General features: G+C 39.2%; 2 long non-coding RNA genes across 4 annotated transcripts; one reads left to right on the forward strand and one right to left on the reverse strand.

The window, feature by feature from the left end:
- Positions 1–858: 858 nt before the first annotated feature.
- On the reverse strand, positions 859–21,711 carry LOC106040175 (uncharacterized). Of its 3 annotated transcripts, XR_010833171.1 has the most exons (6): positions 20,265–21,711; positions 18,742–18,953; positions 18,063–18,198; positions 17,399–17,481; positions 2,539–2,697; positions 859–959 (listed from the first exon to the last, which is right to left on the reverse strand). It is a non-coding gene; the product is annotated as an uncharacterized lncRNA (long non-coding RNA). The 3 variants fall into 3 exon arrangements; XR_010833170.1 differs by having other exon boundaries at positions 17,399–18,198; XR_010833172.1 differs by lacking the exons at positions 17,399–17,481; positions 18,063–18,198; positions 18,742–18,953; positions 20,265–21,711 and adding an exon at positions 5,802–6,156.
- Positions 16,203–27,223, forward strand: LOC136791360 (uncharacterized). The gene is made up of 4 exons (XR_010833180.1): positions 16,203–16,813; positions 21,730–21,917; positions 24,618–24,694; positions 26,685–27,223. It is a non-coding gene; the product is annotated as an uncharacterized lncRNA (long non-coding RNA).
- Positions 27,224–27,657: the final 434 nt, after the last annotated feature.

A 27,657-nucleotide genomic window follows, 5' to 3' on the forward strand; every position in this document is an offset into this window, starting at 1 on the left:
AAACAAGCTTCAGGCCAAAAAGAAAACATAAAAATTGAGAAGTAGAGAATACACTGGACACAAGTGAAATTCCTCTAAATTCAGCAAGTATTTCAAGCACTTCTGGGAGGGGATGGGGAAACAAGAAAGAGAACGAATTAAGTAACTTATAGATACAAGGAAGAGTAAGAAAACTGTGAATTACAAAAAAACGAAAGCTTCCATTAGTAAATGACTAGCAGTCATTTACTAATGCAGGTTTACAACCTAACACCCTCACCGATCAAGTTTTGTCAGGCTCAAAGCAACATGTGGATACTATTCAGCCACCATATCACCATCCAGGAGAATCTGTGCTTTGTTTCACTGAAACATAGTTTCCTTGCTTGTGGATGGAACATGTATGCCTTTAGCCACCTACACCGTTAGGAATTCTTTATGGCATCATACAATCAAACTGCCCTGGTGCAGGCTTTGCAGTGTTCATATTAAAGTAGGAAACCATATTGTATTGGAATCCTGTGGGACTAAGGGGGATAACATATGATAGGTGCAATACTATGTTCAAATTTTTGATGTTATCCATCATCCTTTGTTTTCAGCTCACTTACAGCAGCAAAGGTACCAAGTACTGTGTTTTGTGAATAAGTATGTATGTTACTGTTTCAGTCTGACAAGGCAGGTTTTGTCAGTACCTTTCAGGACTGCAGATATGTGTGAATTAAGCTTTTTGTATCACTGTAACAAAGCCAATGTGTATACCTGTACATCAGAGTTCCAGTGAGCATTTATGAGCATCTTCAAATTAAAATTTTATAGATTTTTATTTACATATACCATACAGATAGTTAACCTGCAATGAAAAACACAGTGGTAGGAGTAAAGAATGTAATAAATTCAGGTGCCCTACTTCTACATTGCAGGTGGATTTCTTGGTGCTTTTGTTTGTATGTTTGTTTTTGTTGTTGTTGTTTTGTTTCCTGGAATGATAAAAAAAAAAAAAAAGACCAGCATCAGTGCATTGTTAAACAAATGCACACAGCTGTACCTTCCTGATTGTCATTAACATCAACAAAGTTCGAAAATTTACCACAACATGTCCAGATAACACAATGAAACTGAGAACACATGCAAAATTGCATACCAAAATAAATTAAAAAGTAATTGATAGGCTACTTTGCCTGAATTTACAAATTCTTTTTCAGGTAATCAGGTCTTTGAGTTTGAGACATTGTCTTAACTGCAGTCTTTATCGTGATGGATCCTACTACCTCTTTTATTGTTTTTCTTTCTCATTAATCATGGCTGAATCTAGATGTAATCCTTTCTTGGTAGTCTCTGACATAATGGGTCAAATACGCAGTGTTAACTACATTCATCATTTGTTTCTTCAGAAATCACTTAGAAGTGCTAAAAGCATCTTAAAAAAAAATCGCTTTACTAAGGAAGCTAAAACAATCCACGGTTACAACCTTTTGCTGAGGATTTTACATAGCTTCAGTTACCTGTTACATATCATAGTCCTGTTTGATCTCTATTCAGGATCACAGGTTCTTTGAGTGACATAATCAGCCTATTTTCACTGATGTAAATGATACTGGTCTCTGATTTGAAGTCAGAGGAGTGTTTTTCAGATCTGCTGCAAATCTCAGCTGTATCAAGTTTCTCACTGTTACACTGACTTCATAAAAACTTATTAAAACTATTCTGCCTATAACTTGTCTCAGGAGGATAAAAGTAGTTTCAAGTAAGCAAATATTATTGAAGAAATACCAAAACCTAACGTAATGTTTTGGGGTCTTCTTGGAGGATGTAAATATGTAAAAAGCCCTAAACCCATAGGTTTTCTGGATTGTTCTTTTCCCATTTGTGAAAATATCCTACAAAACAAAATAAAACACAGACATGCAAAGAAAGCCAGCTATGTTCTAGCTCACTATTCCCCTTTCCATAGACAGGTTCTGACAGAAAAGGGTTTATGCTGTTATGAGATCTTCATAATTACTTGACCACTCCGAGATGCACTGATACTGATGGCTGGCTAATCTGTCCTCTCCTCCACTGACCTCTCCTCACAATAAGAATCAACGACAACCATCATGCCCTACTTTTTACTGTCACTCAGCTGCTTATTTCCAGCTCTAGCTGGCTGGATAAATGCCACTTGACCACAGGATAAACGCTCCCAGGAGAATTCAGGGTTACCGATAGAGCAGAAGGAGAACCTATTTTTACTGTTCCACCCACCCTTTTCTTCTACTGTTCAAATCATAGTAGCAGCTAGCATACAATAAAAAGTCAGATTTAGCTACTTTGGACTTGTGTCTTTCCAGCAGAAGCCTGGGCTGCTAGTTCATATTACAGTGAGCACTTCCACCAGTCCGTAATGCACTCAGCCAAGACTAGAGAAGAGTAAGGTACACTGCTCTGAACTTCAGCCGCTGTTGTTTCCTCCTTTACTGACAGTCCCAAGGCTTGCACAGGGGAAACAGAATGATTCTAAGGAGAAAGGTGTAAGGAGGAGCCACTTCTACAGAAAGTGCACACGGCATGCCAAACCTTGTCATCTCTTGGTCCAGCCAAGTAGTCATCATGCGTTGGTCCAGCAAGCCATAGGAACGAGTGTGCCACTGAACGCACTGCTCAGCAAAAATCCCTGGTCAGACTCAGACAGAGCGGGGAAACAATTGCCATTGCATCTCAGGAGCGATACTTCCTCTGGAAAAAAAACAAAAATCAAAATAAAACACAGACAAACAAAAAACTTTAGGTTTAAGACCTTGAAAATGTTTATTTCAGACAATGATATGAAAAACTTCGGGCAGTTTTTGTTTTGCCTGATCAGCTTCACCTCATTCTAATGAAAACGTGGAGCATTGCTGTGAGTTTAATTATAAGGAAAAGCTAGAAAATGAATGATTCAGTTTTAGATACAGATTTTTTTTTTTTACATCCAGCTACTATTTTCAAAATAAATAAATAAATAAAAATAAAAAATCACTAATCTTGTATGTAGTTCGTGATGCATATTCATGGTTGTAAAATACTCAACGATATTTGAGCCCCTAAGTACTCATTAGTGCTTATTAAGCCAGTCTGCTTTTGCAAAAGCCCAAAATGTAAACTTTCATTCCTTAACTTATTATTTTCAATTTACAGTGCCATTAGTTATGCAATTTGGCATGTCTTCATTTATTATTTGATAGGTTAGCACCTGCCTGTATTTGTTTTTTTTAAGCCAACATTAGCAAAGTGACAGAGAATAAACTCTATGGGAACTGTCATGGTCTACCAGCACAATGTAGAAGTAAAAACTATTTTTTATTTTTTTTTTTCAGTAAAATTAAATTTAGTCTGTTCAGTACAAAATATTGTTCTTTAAACATTTTTTTTTTCTTCTGAAGTTTTACTGCAATCTGTTTTTGTTTATTTAACTGGATTTTAGCCAAAGATTCTATTAGAGGATTTGTTCTTCCTGTCTCAAATACAGATGTACCTTCTGAATTGTGACTATACCTCACCTTTCTGCATGGTTGCTGCTATGGAAAAGATTCTCAAGAGATGGCATAATACTAGTGCAGACTGCTCAGTTAGAGAAAAACAGTCCTATGTTATAACAAACTTGTAAAAATATTCCTCACAGATGAGCAGATTGCTTATGTAAGGACAGTCTGTATTATTAGCCTTGTAAGTACTTTGAAGCCTAGCTAATCTTAGCTAAAAAACAACGATTTTGCAGTAGGTAAAATTACTAATGCAATGCATATCATAAAAGCTTGAATGACAGACAGAGGATGGATTATTTTCACAGTTTTGCCTATTTTTATCTAAATGAGTGAAGAAAAAGTAAAAAGAAAAGATTGATCAAGTCAGGGAAAAAAGGGAAAAAATGAAATTATATAACAATAAATAATTACTTTTAAACCTTGGCACACTGCAAAGGACACTTTATTATTTCAAAGCTAAACTTTCTTTGTTTGCAATGTATCATTTTAGGAATACTTTGCTACACAGAAATACAGAGAAAAAACAAAACTCACTTTTTTTCCCTCCCCTCTAATTTGATACTTAAATACAGTGGTACGAACTTAAAGGAACAACTTGAATTGTTAGACTTCAGGACACTTTGCTGGAATTTTGAACTCAATGCAGTGGTATAATTTGAGTCCAGTTTTGATAAGGTCTGTCAGGGGAAGAGTCAAGTGGGAGATGAAACTGGAAATGTAAAAACTTTCAAATAGCGAGCTTATTAACTAGGCTGTTTCTACTGTTCATTTCAGTAAATGTTACCGTTTAGGGATTTGCAACCACATCCTGTTATCTTCCATTTTAAAAAGGATGAAAGGAAAGTGTGGTCCCAGGCATGGACGACAGCACCTCAAAGGTGACCTCCATTTGTACCTACTGCAAGCACTCTCGTGCACTCCCTATGCCCAACACTCATTTGGTTTGAACTGCAGTGTTATGGTACCATATGCTAATATGGTAACTTTGTGTTGAAAACAGCATAATGGAAAAATGAACTTGCTAAATTCATGCTTGATTACTGCACAGTTTAGACTGTGATTGGGAGGCATTGCAATTTTAATTCTACTACACTACAGATGAGCATTAATAATATACTTATGTAATTGGATGTGTTCCCTTAATCAGAGCCAGGAAAATGGATAGTTCAGTAAATCAGTTTTGGTGTTAGATCTTTTAGAATTGAATATTTCTACATATTATTATAGAACTACCCTGACTTAAGAGGCATTAAAATACAAAACGAAAACACCAGCCACTTAAAATTTCACTCCCTAGGAACCAGATTCTGGCTCCAGATTCAGGTTCATTGGATTTTGAACAATCAATTCCTGTCCCATGAGTAAAACCATTAAAAAATAAATATCTCGACTGTATCCATTGCCCTGGGTAAAAGCTAAGGCAGTCACCGAGTCACTGGAACAGTTCCTGTGTTACTGCAACTCAGACCCCATGCACGAATAGGGCACCTCAATGACCTGGCAAACCCTAAGCTATTAGAGGGTGAATAGTCCAGAGTCCCAAAGTTACCCCGATTAAGCTGTTTGCTTGGATGCTTGCAGAGTGTGCCAGGAAGAATAAACAGAGGAACAAACTGCTTCTCTCCATTCACTGATACCCCGTGCAGTTGTCCAGACATGGTATGAGACAGTGTGTTCATGCAGCAGCTAGAATTAAGCTGTTATGAAGAGGTTTCCTGAGCCACACAGTAATGCTTGCTCTGTAACTTTTTTTTTCCCTGATGCTGAGTCCTTTTCTCAAATAGAATAAAATTGGGCTGCATCATGAAGCTTTTCCAGCTACTTTTGTGGTCCACAGCACAGTACTTTCCTAGGATGACACTGTATCTTTTTTTTTTTTTTTTAAACCAAGCATTATCTCCTTAAGCCTAGATAACTTAGGCAAAGCTTAATATCTATTTACAAATGCAGCTATAGGTAAAACTGATTCATTTTCAAAATAATTTTTAAATACACTTTTAATTTAAATGTGTATGAAATTTCTTGTGTGTGCCAGCTAGATTTCAACTGACCATTAAGAACATAATTATTGTGAATTACTCATAGCATACAAATGTGTGTTTTTAATAATCTTCTTTCACATTTCACTATAAATAAGTTTTTGAACAAAACAAAACACACACAAAAACAGTATTTAATGAGGACAGAGTATTTTTCTATTTAGCCTGCATTTTAATGTGTTCTGTATTTAAATATGCAAAAGATATATTCTTTCCTCCCCCCAAGTAACAACTGAAATAATGGCAAGACAAAAAAATGTAAGTTATATAACATTACCTTTGTCCTTCACAATGCCTATCCTGCTTTTCAGTCACACAGTTTTGACACCCAGTGAAAACGTTATTGTGCACTGAAGCACTTTGCAGTGGTTACACTTAAAATACACTTTAAAAGTGAACGCGCTTCACCTGGAGACTAGACTCGCTATCGATTCCCTCAGTGGCTTTCTAACCAAAGCTTGGAAATGAAGTAATTATCTACTGTGTGTGGAAATGAACTGCAAACCACCATGGTTCACCAGCTTCCCGAATTACTATAGCTCCCTATATCTCCAGCAACAGTACTTCCATCCAGCGTATTTTTTTTATTTCAGTGTTCATTTTAACAAGATTAAGGTTGGTTACCGTAACACCTATCTCAGGCGTTATTGATTGCGAATCCTACTTTCCTCCTCTGGAATTGAGGATTATTGTAGGCATTGCTGAGCTTGAAAGTGTCTCTGCCTTACCCCAAGCTGCAAGCATTCTTTGTGCCAACTGGAACGAAATAAAGCGCCCCATCTGCTCAGCAATGTGGCTTACTGCGAACACACTGTCCCCATGCTCGGATCCCTGCAATCGCTACCCACTGGCAGCAGAGTTCAAGTCATGGTCTCTGCTTTGCAGCTGCAGGCTCTAATGGGAGCTGGGTGGGATTGCTCTGCTAAAAGGTAGCATATGTATATACTCGCTAAAGCCACAGTCTTAAAGGGAAAAACTTCAGGCATTCATGGTGGACCAACATTTTTTTTTTTTTGAGGCTTTTCTGTTCTTTCTCCAATTTCTTTCCCAGCCTGACATCACTAATGCAGAATAGAGCAGCAGAGTTCAGACATTTATGTATGAGACAAATTTCTGTTAAATTTCTGCTCAGAGCTTTAAAGTGATGGCTAGTGGAAGCTGCCTAGTGGAGTGCCCTGAAGTCTTCTGCTGATCTAAACATGCTGGGTTTCTTTTCTTCTTAGAAACACCAGTTTTGATTTCTTAGGAACTCTGTTCATTTGCAACCATGATTCTGTTTTGTTTTGTTTTCCAATGGGGAAAAAGAATCCAAAAAAAAACCTGCGAATCTTGTAATTTATACTAATGTCAGAAAAGAATGAGGTCCTCTGGATACAGGAATTAAAAGCTGTGCTCCCATATGAGCTATTCCTGATTAGCACTGAATGCAGCCTGATTATGAAGAATTTTTGCATTGCTGCTCCATACAAATTTGTAACTAGTGCTTTTTGGAGGCACCTTTCCTTTTCTCTTCTCTGAAGTACAAAATAATTGCATTGGCAAAATCCAACAAAAAAAAAAAAAAAGCTAGTTAGACTTTCTTATAGCTATAGCTATGTAATAATACAAAAGTAACACAGGTTGTATTAGGTAGGTAAAACTAGCGTGATACACATGCACATTAATAATAATAGAAATTATTTTCTTTTCTGTGAGACACTTTAATATTAAGGAAAAATGTGATGTGGCATTAAAATATTTATAGAAGAATATCATAGTCACTTGTCTTCTAAATACTCTTAAAATATTAACATTTTTGCTGCATTGGACTCCTAACAATGTGAAATGCCTAAGAACTTCTTAATTATTAGCATAAATCTATGGCTGGATTGGGATTTAGTCTTACTAGGTTAAAGCATTATTATTGCTGAAATGTTAATAGTTTGAGTTAAGGAAAGACAGTCTCAGCTGCTTACATATGATTATATGGTTTGCATAAGTAAAATATGATAATTATGCTTAATTATAAAAAAAAAACTAGAAGCTTATTCCTCTGTTAAGTTAGGATCCAGACCAAAGTTTAATTAATTCACAGACTGTCTAGGACTTCTTCACAGACAATTTCTAAGACGCTTGTTGTAAGACTGCATGGAATCATGAAATAAGACAAAACGTTATCCTCTTTATTTTAATTTAAACTGTGAAGAAGTTCTTGAAAATATGACCAGATGGCCTTTTGAACCAGTGGACTGTCTTTAGGGGGAGCATTTGCCCCTTTTATCTGAAATGTAGGGCCTGCCGCTGGGTCATGGAGCCTCTTTTCCCACTGCTCCGTCTGCCCGTGGTGGGAGAAGAGCTCTTGTGCCTGACCAGCCCAGCGATGTGGCCTCACACCACCAGGGGGAGGGCCAGGTTTCCTCCGCTGTAGCCCCAGCTGTTTCTGGAAGGGTAATTGTTCTCTCTCTTTCCTAGGGGAGAAGCTTTTCACTTTTTTCAACTCAATTTTGCAGAACTATACTTGCCTAAGCAATTAATAACAGCAACAATAGGCAAAAAAAAAAAAAAAATAAAAAATCAATGAAAATGAAAGAAAATGAAAATATTATTGTAGAGGAAACAGGATGTTGAACATAGTGTTCAGACAACATTCAAACACCTCTCATTTTAAAAGTGCAGTGCTATTTTCCCTTAAAGAGCTAGTGAGGCAAATCATCTTGTAAAAATCCTATAAAATTTAGTACCCCAAACAGGGAAAGACCCCGTTGAAAATCAGTGTATGTGCAATGCAAGAAAAAGGAAGGTGACTGTAAAGCATATCAGATTCAAAAGGGTTTAGTGAAAAAAAAAAAAAAAGGAGCAAACTTCACAAAAGTTGAACCATGGTTACTTAAGGAAAATGTGTTGGCACCAGCGTATTCCCAAACCAGCTCAAATAATAACTGTTTTTGTGAGATAAAGTGAGAATACTAAAGAAGGAAATGTGTGCACACACACAAAATCCCACTCTGCGTCTCTAGGTAGCTCACAGTATTCCCCTAAGTTTCTGTTCCACATATGTCCCATGTAGATGTAGCCCTGATCCTTCACCTTTCTGCAGCAAAACAAATTCATTACTGTTTAGTATTGCTTTGAGCTGTTCAGCCACCTATTGAGTCGATTCCTGCTGTTCCAGCTATGCAAGAACAGATTGTCTTTAATCTGCAGTTTTCAGAGGCGCTGACTGGCCATAAACTGAATGGGTACAATGACCACTGATGTTGGTAGAAAGCTTCCCTCTCTCAATTCTCAAGAAAAGCTGGACCACCAAAACAGCCAGAGCTGGCAAATTGATAATTAAAAAAAAATGCATGAAGAATGTACTAGAAATTTGACAAGGAATATTTTGAATAATTTATCTGATGAATACCATTTGACTGTCTACTGAGCTCTTCAGGTAATGAGGAAAGCTATTTCAGAGCCGTTACTGGAAACGTTCACAGATGTCATTGGCAAGTATAAGACACCCTGTTGTAGAGGATTGCATTTTCAAATTTAGGTCAGACTTCTAAATTCACAATTAGGCTCTTAAACCACAGCAGCCTTATTTTCAGATATCCTTAGCAGCATTAGTGTCCACTGAAACTCTAAGTTGTGACTAAGTGTGCAGTGTCTGCAAACTGAATGCAGGTTAGCTGATTTTCGCTTTGGCAGTCCCATTTAGCTTAGAAGTCCAAGCCATACAGGGCAATTCCTGTGTCCCCTGAATCATTTCTTCTCCTCCTCCTCCTCCTCCTCCTCCTCCTCCTCTTCCTCCTCCTCCTCCTTCTCCTTCTTCTTTTTTTTTTTTTCCTTCTATTTAGCTGTGTCTTCTTAATTTCCCTCTTTAAAAGCAATAAACCTTGTATGATTCTCCTAAACTACATTTTGCATCGACATCCAAACTGCTTTGCCATACAGACTGCCCAGTCCCTGGCACAACTTCTGGCATCATAAGCTTTCATGGATAGTGGGAGAGAAAGCTGGGCCGTGCCACCCAAGCCCTCCCCGCCACTCCCCACATCCCACCTTACAGAGCACACAGCCAGGCGCGCCGTGATCGCTCGCAGTGCCATGCAGCTATCTCGCACTTCCCAGTGTTCAGCAGAGGCCTCATCCCAAGCTCCTTCCAGCATGCCTTCACATCACAAGCAGCAATGAACTTACAGCATAAGTGACTACCTGCATCTCAGAACCGGCGTTGTGGACACAGGGTATGAACCATGTTTCAGCTTTCTGGTGCCTCTGGATCCAACAATGTAGGCACAGCTAGATACATCCAATTGTGCTCCTTTCATCAGTGTTAGTTTGTAAGCTTGCATATCCACATCCACACATCCTGCAGCAATGCCTGCATCTCCCACCGAGACGCTCTTCCTTGGCCATCGTAATCCAGCGGGGGGAGCAATAAAAGAGGAGGCAGCAGCGATGAGTTTAACGCGGCCCACATCTGATTCCTGAAACCGAAAGGCACAGCTGAAGGAAAATTTCTTCAGCCTTCCCACAGCTCAGCCAGATGTGAGAGATCCCTCTGAGGTGCAGAAATGTGCGACGGGACTGCTGAGGTGTGACAGTGACATGAGATGTGTCGCGTTTGCCACCTGGAGACCCTAGCAGGCTGAGCGGCATCTAATTAGCTCCCAGCTGGGAGCACCTTGCCAAACACCCCTACTGCCGGCTGGGAATTAACCTCCTTCAGACCAGGCCATTTTCTGGATCAGCAGATCCTCCTTCTAGGTTTATTACTTATGTTGGGCTGGCAAAGTTTCATATCTCCTGCAGAACGCAGTATAATCCCTGTACATACTTTTTACCCTCAGAAAACAGAAGTATTTCACAAGAGTACTTGCAAAGTACACCTGCTAAAAGTGATTCTTCACACATTTACCACAGGACAACAGTATTAGATACCTACAGGCTGAATGAGGAACAGAATTGTATGTTCTCTTTCTCAAACTCTGAGTAACTTTCAGGCTATAAAAAAGGGAAACCAAATTCAAACCCTGCTTGATTCATGTCGTATTTTAGTCTGATATTAATTACAAGCACAATGAGAAGATCAGGCAGCAACGAACTTGGCTATAGTGGTAAAAGCTGGGTTAAAATACATGTTTAGCGACCAAAGGTTATAAATTGTCTCATTTGTTCACTAAATGGATGTGGCCACTCAGCTGGTTGAATAATGAAAATAAAATTATACAAGCATTAATCCAATCCCCAGCAAGCCTTGCAGCTCAGCTCATCTGTTCCTTACCATGTGCGATTCCGTTATGTGGTTAGCACGTGCAATGCTGGGTACTGATGGCAGATGTTGCTAACAGTGCTTCGACTTAGATACTCATGGCTAAGATTGGCACAAGAATTTGTGGAAGTCAAGAATGATGCCAGAATCACAGGGCAGTAAGTCTAATGATGTGAATAACCGTCCTCAGGCAGTCATTTACAGCCCTTTTTTTTTTTTTTTTTTTTTTCGGTTGGGGGGTTTCAACCTCAAATGCAATTGCTTCCTCCAAGCCTTTGCTAATATTTGCTGCAGGCTCACCACCTGGGTGTCTCAGCAACCCTCCACTAGGACTATGAAGCAAGCAGGAAAGCAGGAGGCTGCGAAATTTTAATTCTTAGGCTCAGTGCACTGCGGCAGTCCAGGACCCTGGTGCTTCCAGCACTCCTGAGCTGGAGACAGCAGCTTCGGCAGCTCTGCTCCCTCACAAAGAAGGTTCCAAAAGCATTTGTTTTTTCCTGCCAGGAGAGAACCAAATGACCTTCAAAGGAGCCAGAGCCTCTCCAGAGTGGAATATCTATGTCCACCAGCAGTGATGAGCTGCTCTACTTCATCATGAATTAAGTACATTTTTTTTCAGCGCTTTGCAAAATGCCTTGCATTCACACAAAGTCTTACTGAGTTCAGTATAAAGATATCCAGAAACAGATGGAGATTATATTCATATTCTATTTCATGCCTACTTTGACTTACCTCAACATATTTAGTATGCAAAGTCAATTACTCTGTAGTCCAAACCTTTGTTCAAATCTAGTATTCCATTAACTAAAGCTGACAATAATAAACAGCCATATTTGCACAGTGAAGGCAAGTGTTGATGTGAGTACTTCTGGGGGGCATGTGGGTCACATAGGAAACTTCCCCCCAGAGCTACAATGACAACATCAATTGAAATAAAAATAATAATAATAATAAACCAAAAAGCTTTTAAACTAAAATAGTAAATTCTGTTAGAAACACAAAGTATGTGTCTGCTTAATAGCAGGGAATAAGAGGACCCACTAAAGAGAATATATACTACTGTCATATACTACTGTCCAGGAAAGTTTATTTCTCAAGCTGCTATTGCAAATAATAGACATCAGCAGCTTGGAGAATGCTCAATAGTGTCCTTTATAGCCTTCAAGAAGAAGAAATGATGGAAGTCAAGCTTGAAGCCCAGCCTGGCAAACAAGGTTTGACTTACCTCATTGCATGACATTAATTAATTGAATCTCATGCCACTGAGAAACATCTAAAATATATGAGCTAAAGGGAAGAAAAAAGCCTACAGCTTTTATTGAAATTGTAATCTTCATGACTCTGTACACATTAGAAATTAGACTTTTAATGAAGCATTATACATAGGCAGGCTAGATATCAGCTGGGTGTAAATACCCTAAAGGACTTGAAAATTTCTTCCTTTCCCTCCCTAAAAAACAATAACTCTATGTTTGCTGGAAATGAAGGCCTTACCTCTCAATTCTTTCTCTCTGCTTGAAGCAGTGAGAGGCATCTGTGTAGTATTTCTGTATTTTCCTTCAGGAGCTCAGACTCTACAAAGTAGAAATAACCACATTCTCTAGACCCAGCTCATTCCCTTCACCCTGTTATCCACTCTCACCCTGACACATCCTTTACATTGTGAGAGGTCCTAAAGAAGATATCTTCACAGTCAAAAATTCCACATGATCCAAGTCTGTTTCTCTGGAAGCAGTTTGTTACCCCATTAATGCCTATTTGCACAGGATACATGGTATAAAGGAGTGTTAATGTACTTCAGAATTTGTCTCCTTCAGTTTTTGTCTGTATGATGACTATTTTGTTCTTAAGACTTAATTAAATATACAAAGTTATTTCTCTTTGTAGCAAGTTTGAACTTTTTTTTTTACAGATTTTTTTCCTTGAGTTTTAAATGAGATACACAGATAACAAAACTCTACCAGAGTGCTAAGGGAGTTTGCTGGACAGCAACCAGTTTTCTGAGGATTTAGCTGAACAGCTCCTGAGAAGACAGATCGACTGTTCCTGAGACTTTAGTATTTCATGGCTCTGGGGAAAACCACCAGGTGGACTGCTTCTGAGCCAGTGACAGAGGGCTCCCAGAGTCCACATTTCCATTTTCTTTCACAGAGAATTAAAAAGATAGATTTTTTTATACCGAATGAAGAAAAGAAATCCAAACCATAAATGTTGAAATTATCTGCAAAATTAAATTACCTTTTTTTTTTTTTCCCTACTTTCAGTTCTAGTCTGTTCCCTTTTCATTTATTATCTACATAGTGGAAATAAAAGTATTTTTTTCAAGAAAAATAAATAAATTCGTAAGGTACTTCATAGCTTTTTAACAGTCATTTTTATTTCTATCCTCAGAGAATGATTGTCAGGAAAAAAATATGGGAATAGAATAATAGGATTCTTTACAGATACTTCTGTATGCAAATAAACAGAGTAACACCAGCCATTTCTCTAAATGGATTCTGCCATCAGCATTCACCTGCAAATAGACACTCCCCTGGGATTTAGGTAATGCAATGTACAACATGGATGACTGGGTTTGTCGACAGTAGTCATTTCTCTCTGAAGCTTATCATCATGCAGTGCAGTATCTTGAAAGGCAGAAACCAAGGTGAGCAGAGAAGCTCCCTACAGATATATGGTGGGGAGTTTTTACACAGTAAATCACTAAGAGGGAGGTAAACAGAAGATATATGATTATTGGAAATTACATCCTAGGAAGTGACATCCTATCAATTTCTTGGTCAGGGTGTTACAGTAGTCTGGAGCCACATATTCCACCTCACATATGTTGTAGCTTGAATCTTTTGTGAGTTATTATGAGAAGAAGTGGAAATAGCAAGGTGCAAGCAGGAGTCTCCAAGCCTCCCCCTCCCATCTAACATTTGGAAATGCAGTGAGCCCTAACCATGGCATCGGAGAAGCAGAAGAAGGGCTCTGCAAATGCCACATGCCATCAGCATTGCAACTGAAAAGGGTGATCAGTTTAGAGTCAGGTGATGTGAGTTCTGCCCATTGCTTTCCCTAGACACATTGTGTGACTCTGCATAATAAACCTCTTTTCCTTCATTTTTCTTTTGGTAACATGGAGATATTAACCATTCTATTTCTTTTTTGAAAAGCAGAAGTGGGAGCACGAACTGCCTAGAAAGTACAGAAGTGCAAAGTAATACTGTTGATTATTTCCATAAGGGCATTACCTGGAACTTCTAAGTCCTATCATGCTGTATTATGAAGAAATATAAAGAAAATAAAATAGCTCTCACAAAGCTCTTATGAAACAAAATCCCTATGCAAAGGATGCAAAAGTACCACAAAGTAGTTGAGATATTGCAGCTTTCCAAACTCGCCAACCTTGGTGAATGCTGTTGGTGCACCCTGAGTACCATCAGGTGCCCTTCTCTTACTGCATGAAACCAGCTGAGTATCAGCAATACATGGCAGAAATCAGCCCATGAATTGAAAAGAACTGACTTGTAAATGTAGTAGAAGAGCAGAAAACAGAGATTTCTCTGGAAATTGAATTAACTTCTGTGAATTTAGAAGAATTTCTAGCCAGCCTACAGACTCTGATCATAGGGCAGTTTGGGTGGTAGATGATCACCTTGCTCTCGCGTTGCAAAAAAAAGAAAACAAAAATTAAAAAGGGGGATGAGTGAGAAAAAAATAGTACCTGCAAAATATGAGAGGAAAAAAATGTATTTTTATATCACCTTTACTTTACTAGTAGACCTTGTCCTGTCCTAAGAAATGATTGTGACTTGATGCTATTCAGTTCCATCATCTCTGCCAGATTCCCGTAATGTATGTAGCCACAAAGTATTAGTCTTTTAATCTCTTAAAAGTTCCAGTTTATTTCAAGACTTCTCTTCAGCAAAAAAAACATGTTTTTCTTATGACTTCCCATATAATTTTGCATCTACTTCAAAGATATGAGCCTATATCATATGATATGAGTCACGCATTTAAGGCATGAATTGCGCTAAAAATACCTTAACTAAATACAATACAGTATCTAAAATTCTAGTAGGAATTTGTTCAGTAATAATGCTCCTTAATGACAGTACTCATCATCACTCACCAGCATCAGGTGCTTGAGTAGAGGTAAGCTTATACTGCTCAGTGAGTCTACTTTTAAGCTCTTTTCAGATATATCTGCAATAGCTGCTTACACTTGACTTCCTTCAGCTGGCTTCCAGTAGCAATCCAACATTACTCTAGAAGCAATACAAAACTTCCAGGTAAGCCCTGGATGCTACCACTGTTTGTCTTCTAACCTACCCTCTTCTGAAGTGGGTTTATAACCAAGCTGCCCATGCTGCAGTTTGGCTAAAAATAATTCAGTTATCAACATCATCCAGAAATTCTTAAACCTTTCTTTAAAATGCTGTTTGGGGATTTTTTACAATGGATCCCCTAAGAAAGGAGCAATTTCTATGTCTTTCTGGAGGGTTTTAGCTTACTGAGACTTTTCAAAGGGACACAAAATTAAGGACAGGCAAAACAGATGCCATCTGTCACAACTGATTTTGGCACATTGTGGTCTTATATTTTCTTTCTTTAAAAGATCACTCTTAATTAGCTGAGTTCAATGATCCAGTTTCCTGCTCAGCCCACCACAGAACAGATTCTGTACAGCTGATGATGTAGGTGGGAGGACAAGTTGAACCATCAGGACAGAAGAAATGACCAGAGAAAGAACGTAGGAAATACTTCAACCAATTTTTTGGTTAGTCAGGGAAGCAGGGAGAATGTTTCACTCAGAACAATAAAACTACTTGCTGGAAATCATTGGAGAAAACTTCCTAAGGCACGTATTTGACCCTCTCCTGACTTACATCACAGAGTGACCTGCAAGACGACAAGTGACCTGCAGGACAGCCTGCTCCACCAGGGGCCTCTCCACAGACCGCAGAGGAACTGCTGCTGCATACCTGGAGCACCTCCTGCCCTCCTGCTGCACTCCCCTTGGGGTCTGCAAGGCTGGTTCTCACTTCTCTCTCAACTGCTGTGTCTCAGCATTTTTTTCCCCTTTCTTAACTGCTCTCCCAGAGGCCCAACCAGTGTCGCTCCCTGTCTCGGCTCTGGCCAGCAGCAGGTCCCTTTTGGAGCCGGCCGGAGCTGGCTCTGGTCTGACGTGGGGCAGCTGCTGGGCTCTGCTCACAGAGGCCACCCCTGCAGCCCCCCTACTATCAAAACCTTGCCACGTAAACCTAATACACACACTTTTTAAATCTAATACACACACTAGTTAAGAGGCAAAACCTCAAGGCATCTTGATTTCAATTAGAAGTTGTAGGGATACTGCAAGTTTTGCCTTGTTAGACTGATTACTGTTACTGGACTACCTGGTCTTTTTATGGGGTCAATGTCAGGATTTGGTCTTTACCAAGTTATTGGACCACTTTCATCATCCAGCTCTGATCTGAGAACAAACTCTGTGAAGTCAGTAGAACAGAGCTTCAGCTTTCCACAGATAAAAATCATTTATTGGAGCAGCGTCCTTAGCTTGCTGGACATATTTTAGATCGAAGATCTGTTGAGCTCATGTGGGCTATGCTGATAGAAAGGTGCTGTGCTCTGTAGCAGCTTTATCTTGATTGCCTGCTGCCATGTCAAAGCCCTCATGACATCACTGATACAGACCCTCTGTCACACTGAGTCACGGTGTTGTCATGGGCTTTGGAAGGTTCTGGCTCAACTCCTCTTGATCTCATTGAGCTCAGAGTGATGTCCTTATCATAAAGCATTAAGAAAAATGAAGTGTTGGCTGAATACCAAGCAAAGAGGACACCTCTACTTTGATAAATGCCTTTCCATTCAGAGGGTAAACAGTAGGGGCAACGCTCTTTGAATAGTGCATCTACAGAAAATAAGACAAGATGGCAGGAGGCTTTAGTGATACTTCAAGCATTTGCTGCCCTACTGCCAATAAAAATCAGCAGTAGAACTGCCTGGTTTTCAGATAGATTTTGAACATGGAGGATGATTATATGACTAATAACACTGAAATGGAGGTAATAATAGTGGATGTGAACCAAATAAAATAGAGTCTTGATTTTCTGGGTCAGGTCAGGCAGGCGAACTTGAAAGACTGAAAACAAAAGTTGATATTTTTGTCTGCCAATGTGACAATGGATGAAGTTACAAGAAAAGGTGGTTTTATTCACTCTTTAGAAGAAGCAAATAACTTCCTTTCATACAGCATTAAGAAGTCAGTGGTTAAACTGAATTCACCAAATGGGAAATGTGTCCCACTCACAGGCAGCATGATGTGCATTATTATGGCTTTTTCAGTTCTCCTGAATAGCAGCAGGTAGTTATTTTAATTCTCATTCCAGAATGTTCAGGGTTTTTCAAAATTTCCAATACATATAATAAGCATCCCAAAGAGGATTGCACTATTACTCTGGTTTCTCAGACATTATTCCAGACATCTCTTCCTTTGGCCATGTTTTGAGGTGAAATATCTACCATTACATCTGCTTGACTCTTGATACAAAATTTCATTTTCAAACATTGTGAAGCTGTTCTACTGCATTTCCTTATTTTCACTAGTTATTTCCCTTCTAGCTAATGGGGTGAAGAGATGCCAGGCTCACCTTATAAAAAGCTTCTGCTACTTATGCAGCTCTTCTGTGTTTTTAGTTGTGTTTTCTCCCTCCCTGCATCCGTATGTGGAGATCTGAAAAAAACAGAAGACTAGAGAAACCATAAGCCTCTAACTTATCCATTTCATAAGGCCCTGTATTATCTCAAAGGAGCAAGCATTAGTACTACAGCTTCTCAGTTCTGATTCCTTTTCCACATTCCTTAAATTTAGTACACCAGAAGTGATTGTGATACATGGGGAGAAAACAGATTTGACAACAGCCTTCAGAATAAATAGCTGTTTGTTTGTTGTTGTTGTTTTTTTCCCAGTGGAAAAAATCAAAATTTTGAGGTACATTTTCCAGTTTAAAATTTCTAAGCATCACTAACATCCCAGTTACTAACTTTCTTCCTTGCTAAGCTGCAAAGAAAAATGTATACTGGCATTTATCTATAGTCTGTCTGCAAGCTGGAGAAAATTCCCGTTTCAATCACTGGAAAAAACATATAAAATAAACAGAAGAAAAAGCATTGCACAGTCCAGAAATTTGACCTGTTTTTTTTTTCATCCAGATACACTGCTAACAGAAGGAAAAATACTTTCAAATACCTATATAACTTTCAAGACATTTTAAGTGTATGTGAAAGAACAGCACATAAAAAGTAGAAGCTTACCAAAATCTAAAATGAATTAGGATAGTATTAAATTATTATTTTATGATTCTTTCAACTTATCTCTAGTTCATGAATGAGGGAGGATTTGGTTTTCTCTCCCATGGCTTGGTTAGACTTCTCATGGCTGTAACTTTAACTAGAAAAGAAAAAAATGTTTAGAGGACAGATAGCTGACAAAAAGAGAGATGTTGAATTACAGGAGCATCAAAACCAAAGTCAAAACCTTGAAAAGACCATTTGATCATCACTTCTTGCTAGTGCAGTTGATGCCAAACATAAAGTGTTTAAAATTACTGATTTGGCACTCCTTGCTTACAGCCTGATTCCAAGTCAAAAACGTTCATAAGGACAAACTCATCATCTTTATTTTCCAGTGTCTATATCAAACACTTCAATGAGGTCAATGGATTGATATGTCTCCTATTTGCAGGACCAAAGCTGTGAACAGGTTAGCACCCTAAGCTGAATAGGGTGATGTCAAAGAAAGAACATATATAAATAATTTTCTAAGCAGCCAGCACATCAAGCCTGCTTGGCTATTGCCACAGCAAAGGCTCTGTTACAGAAATATATACCTAGAGCACATCTAGCTTCCTGAATTTATGCCCAGGTACAGGCATGCATAAGGTTACCAAATTAATATTTTAAGCTTTCTGAGTTGATGCCAACTCTCACTCACCTGAAGAAAAGACTTATTTTCTGTTAACTTTGTTGTCCTGAGTAAGAAAGAAGAAAGGAAACATTGCTGAGTAGTTAAATAACTTCATGTTCCTTAAGTCTTTAAAAGGCTTGATCATTCCAGTCCAACGTGAATGAGGTAGCACTTATATCCCAGCGGTCTGACCACACTTTACAGAGTAGAACGGGAGAAATGAAGAAAGACTGTCTGTGCTGTTAAAAATAATAATAATATATTTATAAGTCTTCAGAGAAGGAAGGATATTCAGGTCATTAGCTCTGTAATCTGAATGCTTCATGTTGCTTTGCAGAAATAGAGTAAGAGATAATCAAATGGGAGTTCCACTAGCCAGCCATATCCTTGCTGCAGACACCTATAATATCCCTGCACCCAGCCCCTTCTTCCAGCACATACTGTGTTTATGGAAGAAAGAAGTAAGCATACCTCCCCCAGGAACTCTGAAGGATGTGCATGTAGGAGAGATGAAGTAGAAAATAGAACAAAAAATAACAGCTAATGTTGTCCTTGGGAGTCCTAACCACAACACCTATATTTATGACTCCCAGATCCTCAGACACTATCACAATGGAAAAGTGACCATACAGAGACAGGCTGGATGTGTAGAAGTCTTTCAAGATGCTCTAGTATATCCACACATCAACACCAACTAGGTAGTAGATTACTTCCAGCTCAGCAGAGTCTTGGGTCTCATCATATGACCACATCCTTTGCTTAAAAATAAAATGTAATCCTGCACCAAAGCCTGAGGCCTTTTCTCTGTGCATTCAGTAATCCCTCCTTGAATATTTAGGTGTCCCTCACAGGAATCAGTGTTATCTCAGGTAGGCTTGTCTCGAATTCAGATGTTTGTCATCAGGATCTCCTGGGTTCCCCCACAACTGAGGATTCTGTGCACCACCCCCTCCCTATTCTGCAACAAGGATGTGCATTTCCCTTTTGGGCAGCTACTGCTACCAGTCACTTCATGCTTCAGCAGTTGCTGTAAAACCAATATTTCCTCTACCAGATGACACCCCTGGCAGTGAGTCTAAGCCCAAAGGATCATTCTCAGCTGATGACAGAGGGACAGATCCAGAAGCCAAAATTCTTGAATCAGTTCCTTGCAGCTGCACTTCTAAACTTCTGTGCTACTGACTTTAATTGATCAGTGTTACCAAGAGAGGTAGGAGATAAAAACAATTTCCTATTAATCTATATAGGAACACACTATTTCTGGCCTTGCTTACTGAACTATCTGACCTTGATTGTCTCCAGGCAACATACCTTACCATTTTGTAGCTAAATAAACAAGAGAAAACGTTTGAATAATTTTTGAGTGTTTTCATGAATAAAAGCAGTTATTTCAGTTACTATAATTCAGTTTTATATTTTATCACTAGTTATGGAAAATGTTATATATATATGAAAGCATCTACAAAACCCTGCTAGCATTGCATATTTGGCAGAACAGTTATTTGAACTCTCATCGTGGCCTCACCCCAGGCGGGGCGGTCCCACACTACCTGAACAAGAAGGGCAGAGCAAGTCCAGGGACAGAAGCCAGGCTCAGCCGTGAGTCCAGATCTCCAGGCAAATCCATAGTGATGAGGCAGATCAAACCAGGACGTCAGTCTGCTCAGTCAGTCGGGATCCGGATCAAAGGGGTCATCACGCAGCTGCAACGTAGATCGGGCAGAGACCAGGGCCCAGACCCTCAGGTTAAACGCAGCTCCTGAGCGATGGGGCTGATGGCCACCAAGGTGTCTTAAGGCTGCTCTAGTGAAGCTGTCCCAAGCAGAGGCAGCAGACCGCTGTGAGAGGAGGTGCACTCATAGCCCTGATGGGAGGAAGGCAGTTCCTCATGTCCGTTAGCTACCTGCTCCTTAGCAGTCTTCTGGTGAGTGCTTTACTCAGGGCATAGCACTAGCAGGAGGACGTGGGGCAATGAAGTTGGCCAGAGAGCTGCATGGGCAAGAGGAGATGTGTCAGGAGGTGCTAAAGTCTTATTTTCTTTAGCCATAGGTACCAGTGTCCTCTGCATTTCCTCCTGGCCCTCGCTGCTAGTATTCGGGGTTGCAAACAGTGTCTGAATGGATCGTGCTGCCCTTTCCAGACAAGACGACTTTTTATTTTTTCTTTTTCTAACCTGAAAGCAGATGGACTTTCAGACGTGCTGAAATGTTCTGCATCTTCACTGCGTCCCTCCCACTGAGAGAGACTCCTGTGTGTGGATGAGGATGCGTAGGACAAATAGCCCCGCAGGAGGAAGGAGGGAGCCTGGCCAGAGGACAGGTCCAAGGGAGCAGGGGTATTATCACCTCAGGCAGGATCTCTCAGGACTACGACATCGAACGGCTGTGGCCTGCAAACAAATTCATGAAGTCTCACAGTAACAGGGCACTGCTGAAGTCAGTGTAATATTAACCAACCTCTGCAATTATTTCCTGGGAAATTAATGATGAGGTTTCAGTCGTCACTGCCTTCTATTTACAGCTTCTATTTGAGAAGGATTTGCTGCATTTACAGAGGTGGTGGCAAGATGATAAAGTCTAACAGGCTTTTTCCATCTCTCAGACTTCTTTGATCCTTAAGCACACACAAGATACAAACTTGAGTCAGATCCCTAAAGTATTTAGTGTCGTATTTCTTTTTCTTCCAAATGGACATAAGAGGCTGCTCAGAGAGCTATAAGGATTTAAATTGATTTTGTATTCTCCTTTCCCATGTCTCTTGGGGATGCAATGATAAACAAAGAAGGGACACTGCAAATTCTCGTGTTTGCAGTAGGGTAAATAATTAAAAACTGTTCAGTGTATAAGGGGAGTTCTCAAGGTTGCTGCTGATAACAATAGAAGCTGGTAATTAGTAGTATTACTTTGTTTTGTGACACAGCTGAATATGACTTACTTGTGGCTTTTTAAGTATTTAATATTCTTTCAGACATGTTAAAATGTTTTTGTTTTGGTTTTGTCTATGTTTTTTATATAGGAAGTTACAGAAGATACATCAAAGAAGCTTGGAAGGAAAAGAAGAGAAGCTGCAGTGATTAAGGAAGCAGCATATAGAGAGCAAACCAAAAATATAAAAACCTCAGAAGCCCACAATGGAGTAAGAGACAAGGGGAAAGAAAAAAAAATAAAAGAAGAAAAAAAAAAAAAGAATGAATCCTGAGATAGGTAAGCTATATCAAAGCTCAGAAAAGCCACTGTGAGGATAAAAAGATGCTTGTATGAAAGGGTATACATAGCAAATAGCTGTTACCCTAGCTGTGTCATCTCATTGCCCAGGTTCCTTTCCTACACACCCCAGGTTACCGTGAGTAACCTTGTTACTGTAGCAGAACAAGTGATGTATAGGAAAAACAAACAAACAAACAAACAGCTAGAAACAGGAGCTAATGAGAACAATTACACTAACCATGAAGACTACGTGACCAGTTACATCTCCCACAAAAGGACTGGGACTGTGTGTCTAGGAACTGTCATACAGATATATAATTTGTCTAGTGAAGCCTTACTGTGGGAAGCCTGTCTGTACAATACATGGAAGCCCTAAAAATCTTTCCTCTTCTATATTCTTGGCAAAAGGTTAGTTTAGTCTACAATAAGTAGACGTTTAGTCTACAATATGCAGACCTTTTGGTTTAGAAGTTCTTCATGCAGGTAATGAAGCAAATAAGCAATGACATGACACAATATGTGCCGTCAAGTTTCTCAGCTAAAAGCTTTGAAATTTAAAAATTTTTAAATTCCCCTTCTCTGGAAACCATAAGCTACAACTTTGTTAAAATTTCTTACATTTTGTATTCATATTCAAAACTGAAGGTTAATAATTAAGTCACTGTTTATTTCCCACAAAACTAGGTTTAGGCCTCTGTAAAAGTAATTTTCTTCCACTCGGCTTTATGTTTCTGGTGGATTTCACAGGAGATTTTTTGGAGAGACGACACAAGCGGTGATGTGCAAAAATACAGATCTAACAAGTGGTAGTGGGTGGAAATATGCTTTCTGCTTTAGGGAACTTTGAAGTGATCACTGAAGTTGCATTGAATTTGGTTCACAGCATGTTAACCACAATGAAAGAGCACACTTGTACACAATACATTGCAAGGTCGAAGGAGCATATCTCCACCTCAGTCTGAGAGGCCAGGTTCAAAAAGCTGACATCCACCTTTCTCACCCTTTCTCATGGAGAGCAGTTGACCTAGAGCACTATCGAAAACTAGACTGTTACAAACCACTTATCAGAAAAAAAAAACTAGTGGGAATGAATAGGGACTCCTGAGACACTGGAGTATAAAAGCATCTTTACTTAATTGGGGAGGAAGTTGTTCTCTGGTTGTATTGCCACTGCCACCATATTTTTCTTCATATTAAGTCTGCTTCCATGTCTGAAATGTCATTCTGGGAACAGCTGCCAGATGTTGTTTGGATGGAGGTGACAGAAAGTGTTATAATGCTAGATGAGCCTGGCATATGTGCATCACCTACAATAAAGTTCTACCTGCAAGAGCTATGATAATTTACACAGAGTGATGAGCTTTAGCTGAAGAGGAGAAGCTATGGCCAGCACTGGATAAAATGGCATGAAATTCTGTATCCCACCGAGGGCTCACTGTGAGCATGTCTATAAGAGCAAATTTACAAGTAATGATATAAACATATGCTGAAAATATTAAGAAGCGATCACCTTGTGAAAATTTAATTGTGTTTGGTCCAGAACATAGAAACTATTTAACTCTGGTCATAAAACAAAGACTGAATGGATGCTTCATAGTCTTTCCAATGACATACATTTCAAAAGAGAATTTAGTTTGCCCTTTTTTTTTTTCACAACTGGTCATATCAATAATTTCATTTTTTTTTCTGCATTCCTTTCCCTGCCCTTCTTTTTTGTTTGTTTTCGCTTGTGTTCTTCCCTCTATTTTGCTTTTAAATTTGTTATATGAAAGGAAAACAGAAAATCATGCATTGGATATTTCAAAAAACAAAAATATTTGTTGGCACTATTAAAGATAGGAATCATCATTAGGCCCCTCAGTTTTACTGTTATCTGTACACCACTATGTATTTTACCACATACGTATAACTACATATAATAATACATGGCAAGTGTATGTTCACACAACCACACTTAGAGGTACACACACGCATACATTTGTAGTGAGAGCACATATCACATCATTGTGCACGATACCTGAGGTGTAAAGAGTCCCAGAAGACATTTAAATTACAAATACTCCTATTTTAAGTCCCCAGAGTAATTTCACTTTAAGTGAGATTAAGATCCAGTGTAAGTATTATGAATGGGACTATTATTCAAGTTACATGACAGTTCCCATTACAAAGCCCTGGTTTCGGTGGCTTATCATTTTGCTGAACTTTAATCTTTCAGGCTGATGCGTTCCCCACCGACAGGATGGGGCTGGAAGCTATATGGTTCAGAAGGATGGACCTGCTGCCAGAAATACCGCCTGCTTCCCAAAATAACACTTCACGGTACCTCTTCACAGCATGTTCTTGCTCCCTGCCACCGCCTTCAGCAGCTACTCCAGCAGCCCTAGGGCTCAGTCTCTCCTCGCCGCCAGGACATGAAAGAGCGAGAGTGGCGAGGAGGCTGGAAGGAGGGTTGTCCCCACTCCAGGTGACAACACTGCTGCCAGCCTCTTTGTTTGCTCCCTCCTCCCACTTTCCAGTCCCAGTGGGAGGCCAGAGGAGGAGCAGTCCTGAACTTCTTTGCTGCTCCTCTGTTAGTTAAGAGAACGCGCACATGCATCTATTCTGGCCAATTCCGAGCATGTCGCTAGTGAGAAATGCGATGCGATGTGATGCAACTCACGCTAAACCAATTTGTATTTCTCATTTTCTGGATGCCAGCTCTGGGACCTGAGGATCTCATTTGCAGAACTGCTGTGTATTCGCAGTGTCAGCTGCCATCAAGAGAGCCCGCACAGGTAACTAAATACTGACTGACCAAAAATAGCCTGAAAAGACAAGTCAATCATGTCTCTGCGAGAAACCAAAACTGAGATACTTTTCACCAACACAACCCCACAGAACTAAATGATACAGGCTTTGCAAGGATTTCGGATGAACAACACAGCAAAATAAATGAAGGTAAAGGTAGTTCTGCCTGCAATTTACAGTAAATAAACATGGCCACATACAGAACAAATAAATGGGAAAAAAAAATACTAATCACTTGGTCCATAAAAGCATCATCCATTCCGTACGCTGCATGGGATAGGAACATACCAGACAAAAATACAGTGGGATCACATAATTAGAGGCTTCTGACTAACAGATATGTATGGGCAACATGAGTAATGTCTTTCTTAACTTCTCCATACTTGACCTGTATTATACCAGCCTTGGTATAACACAAATAACTTGTGTCTCTGTACTTTCCACATGGAAAATCAAGCAATTGAACCAATGCAGACCAAAACAACAATAATTCTGCATTGTACACAGGGGCAGGCAAAAGCAAGATATTTCTATCTGTGCTTGAGTTAATGAGAAATTATAGACCTGTCTTTTTCAACACTACACTGAACAAGAAATGCCTTTTTTTTTTTTCTTCCACACCATACATCCCTAAATCAGCACTTAGATTACACTTTCAAAGTTTGCTGCTTGAAGTTAAACATGTTCATTCACAGGAAGCACAGAAACAAAATAAATAAGAGCTGCAGATCGTCAGTTCCTCAGTATTCCTGTTAATATCACAGTACTTTGGGACATGTAAAAGATATTGCAGGCTAAATGTTAACAGCTGCCAGGAGTCTGGGGTAACTGCTGGTGACACATATTCATAAAACGAGATTTCTTGAGAAACTTTACTCTTCAGCGAAACAGAGAGGAAGGTATTCCACATACATCTGCTTACTCAGCAGAGTAGTGGACAAGTTGCATGTTGTGAGCCTAATGCAACTTGTTCAATTACAAAAATCTGTAATGTCTGAGGAGTGAGCTTGGCATGATACGCTACTAATTTGAATGCAGATATACAGGCTTTAGAAACTAAGGCTGGCAGAAAATAGAATCCACAAAATGGGGAAAGACAAAAAGAATTAGAATATCCTACATTTTTTGAGTAATGTACATATGATTACTTTTTTTTTCACCCACTATGGTACCATCATATAAGAAAGTTCACATGTATGAAAATGTGATATTACTGACTCCTCACTAGTAATATAAAACTGTTTGAGTGTTGTTACCTACTTGCTGCTTTTCTGACACTCCTGCATGCAAGTGTAGAAGTTTCTTTCCCAGTTTATTACATTTTTCCCCCCATTCTTTTGAAATAACTAGGGAAGTAACCATTGACATTAGCTCATCTTTATTCTAAGCTACACAAATTTTTGCATGCATTAAACAAAGCAAAGAATAGTATCTTAAGCTCAAAATCTCTGGCAGGGATGTGCTACTAGCTGTGTTAGGGCAGGAGTCCCTAAATATGACACCAGTCCATGCCATCATCTGCATTCCCATATAACAAAATAGGATCATGAGCATCTACCCTACTTAAGTATCTCCCTTTCCCTCTCTCCTACCGTGGTTCTTAAGCAATTTAGGGCCAGCCATCCCTACCAATGTCTCCATGAAACGCTCAGCTTCTCAAACCAAGATCCTTTCCCCTCACTTAGCCCAGACACAGCCCAATGCCCCTGGACAAGGAGATTTTTGCTTGCTTCATCCCATTCTAGGTGCAGGTTTCAAACTGGCCGGGTTCCTGCTGTGCTCAGAGCAGTTCCCCTCTGCTGGGAAGGGGCAGCTCCCCAAATCTGCCTGAGAGCTGGGTCTTAGAGCAACTGGAAGCTTACCAGCAGGGTATCAGCAGTGATGACTGGCAATTCTTAGCTCCGAGGCAAATACAGGTCTCTTGCCTGGGTGTAGACGTCTGAAACTATTTAAGATAACACGTTTTGCCCCTAACAGGTGTCCATGGGACTGGCATACAGTAGACTAAAGAGGAAGGCAGGAGGCATCCCAGGGCATCTAAACTGGTATCAGAAGCCTGCATGTAGCTGACTAAATGGTGTACTCTTAACCAAGTTTCCAGCATTGACTAGAGACTTCTGTTCACCAATATTCGGATCTCCCATTTTGAGACACACTTGGATGATGGCTATCAGAGGACAAATTGCCAGAAATAAATATAAAGAAATTTTTTTGTCAGAAATAAATACCTGATGCTAAAATTCTGTAAAAGACACTGATTATTTATTTATCTGTCTATGTTCAGACAGCCTTAGGTATTGTTTGGAGCTAATATTGTACTTCATATGATCAGTTCTGAAATTAGTACAGTCACCTACATCTGGACTACATTCAACAACACACAAACACACACACATATATATGCATATATATGAATATATAATAGACATATGTATATAAATACATATAAGTTTATATATACATATGCACATAAAAATTATATATTTATATATATACATATATAAAGTAAAAAACAAACCGCCTCTCTCTATATATATACATACATAAATAAAATCAGCCATAAGGAAGAGCTTCAACAGTTCAGAGAAGAGGGAAAGCTTCTAAACTATTTTGGGCTAACCAGTAAATGAAACAGATAAATGTGTTAACTACTTCCCTAGATGGAGTCTCAGGGGATGTTGAGAGGAAACATATGCCAATAATTGTAAAGAGGGACTGCTGCTCACTTTCAATTGCAAAACATATCAGTAGTTGTTGTTGGTGGTTTTGTTTGTTTGTTTTGTTTTTAATACTGTTTCAAAAGTAATACTTTAAAAATATAAAATGCAAATAACTTAGCACTGCGATAATAATAACTATTGTAAATATAAATAGGCTATACCTTTGAGCATTGATATAAAATTTATTTTAGAAAGCTCAGAAACTGTAGTTTGGATAACTATCATTATTT

Source organism: Anser cygnoides, chromosome 1, assembly GCF_040182565.1.
Source record: "Anser cygnoides isolate HZ-2024a breed goose chromosome 1, Taihu_goose_T2T_genome, whole genome shotgun sequence".
In the NCBI taxonomy this organism is placed as follows: Eukaryota; Metazoa; Chordata; class Aves; order Anseriformes; family Anatidae; genus Anser; species Anser cygnoides.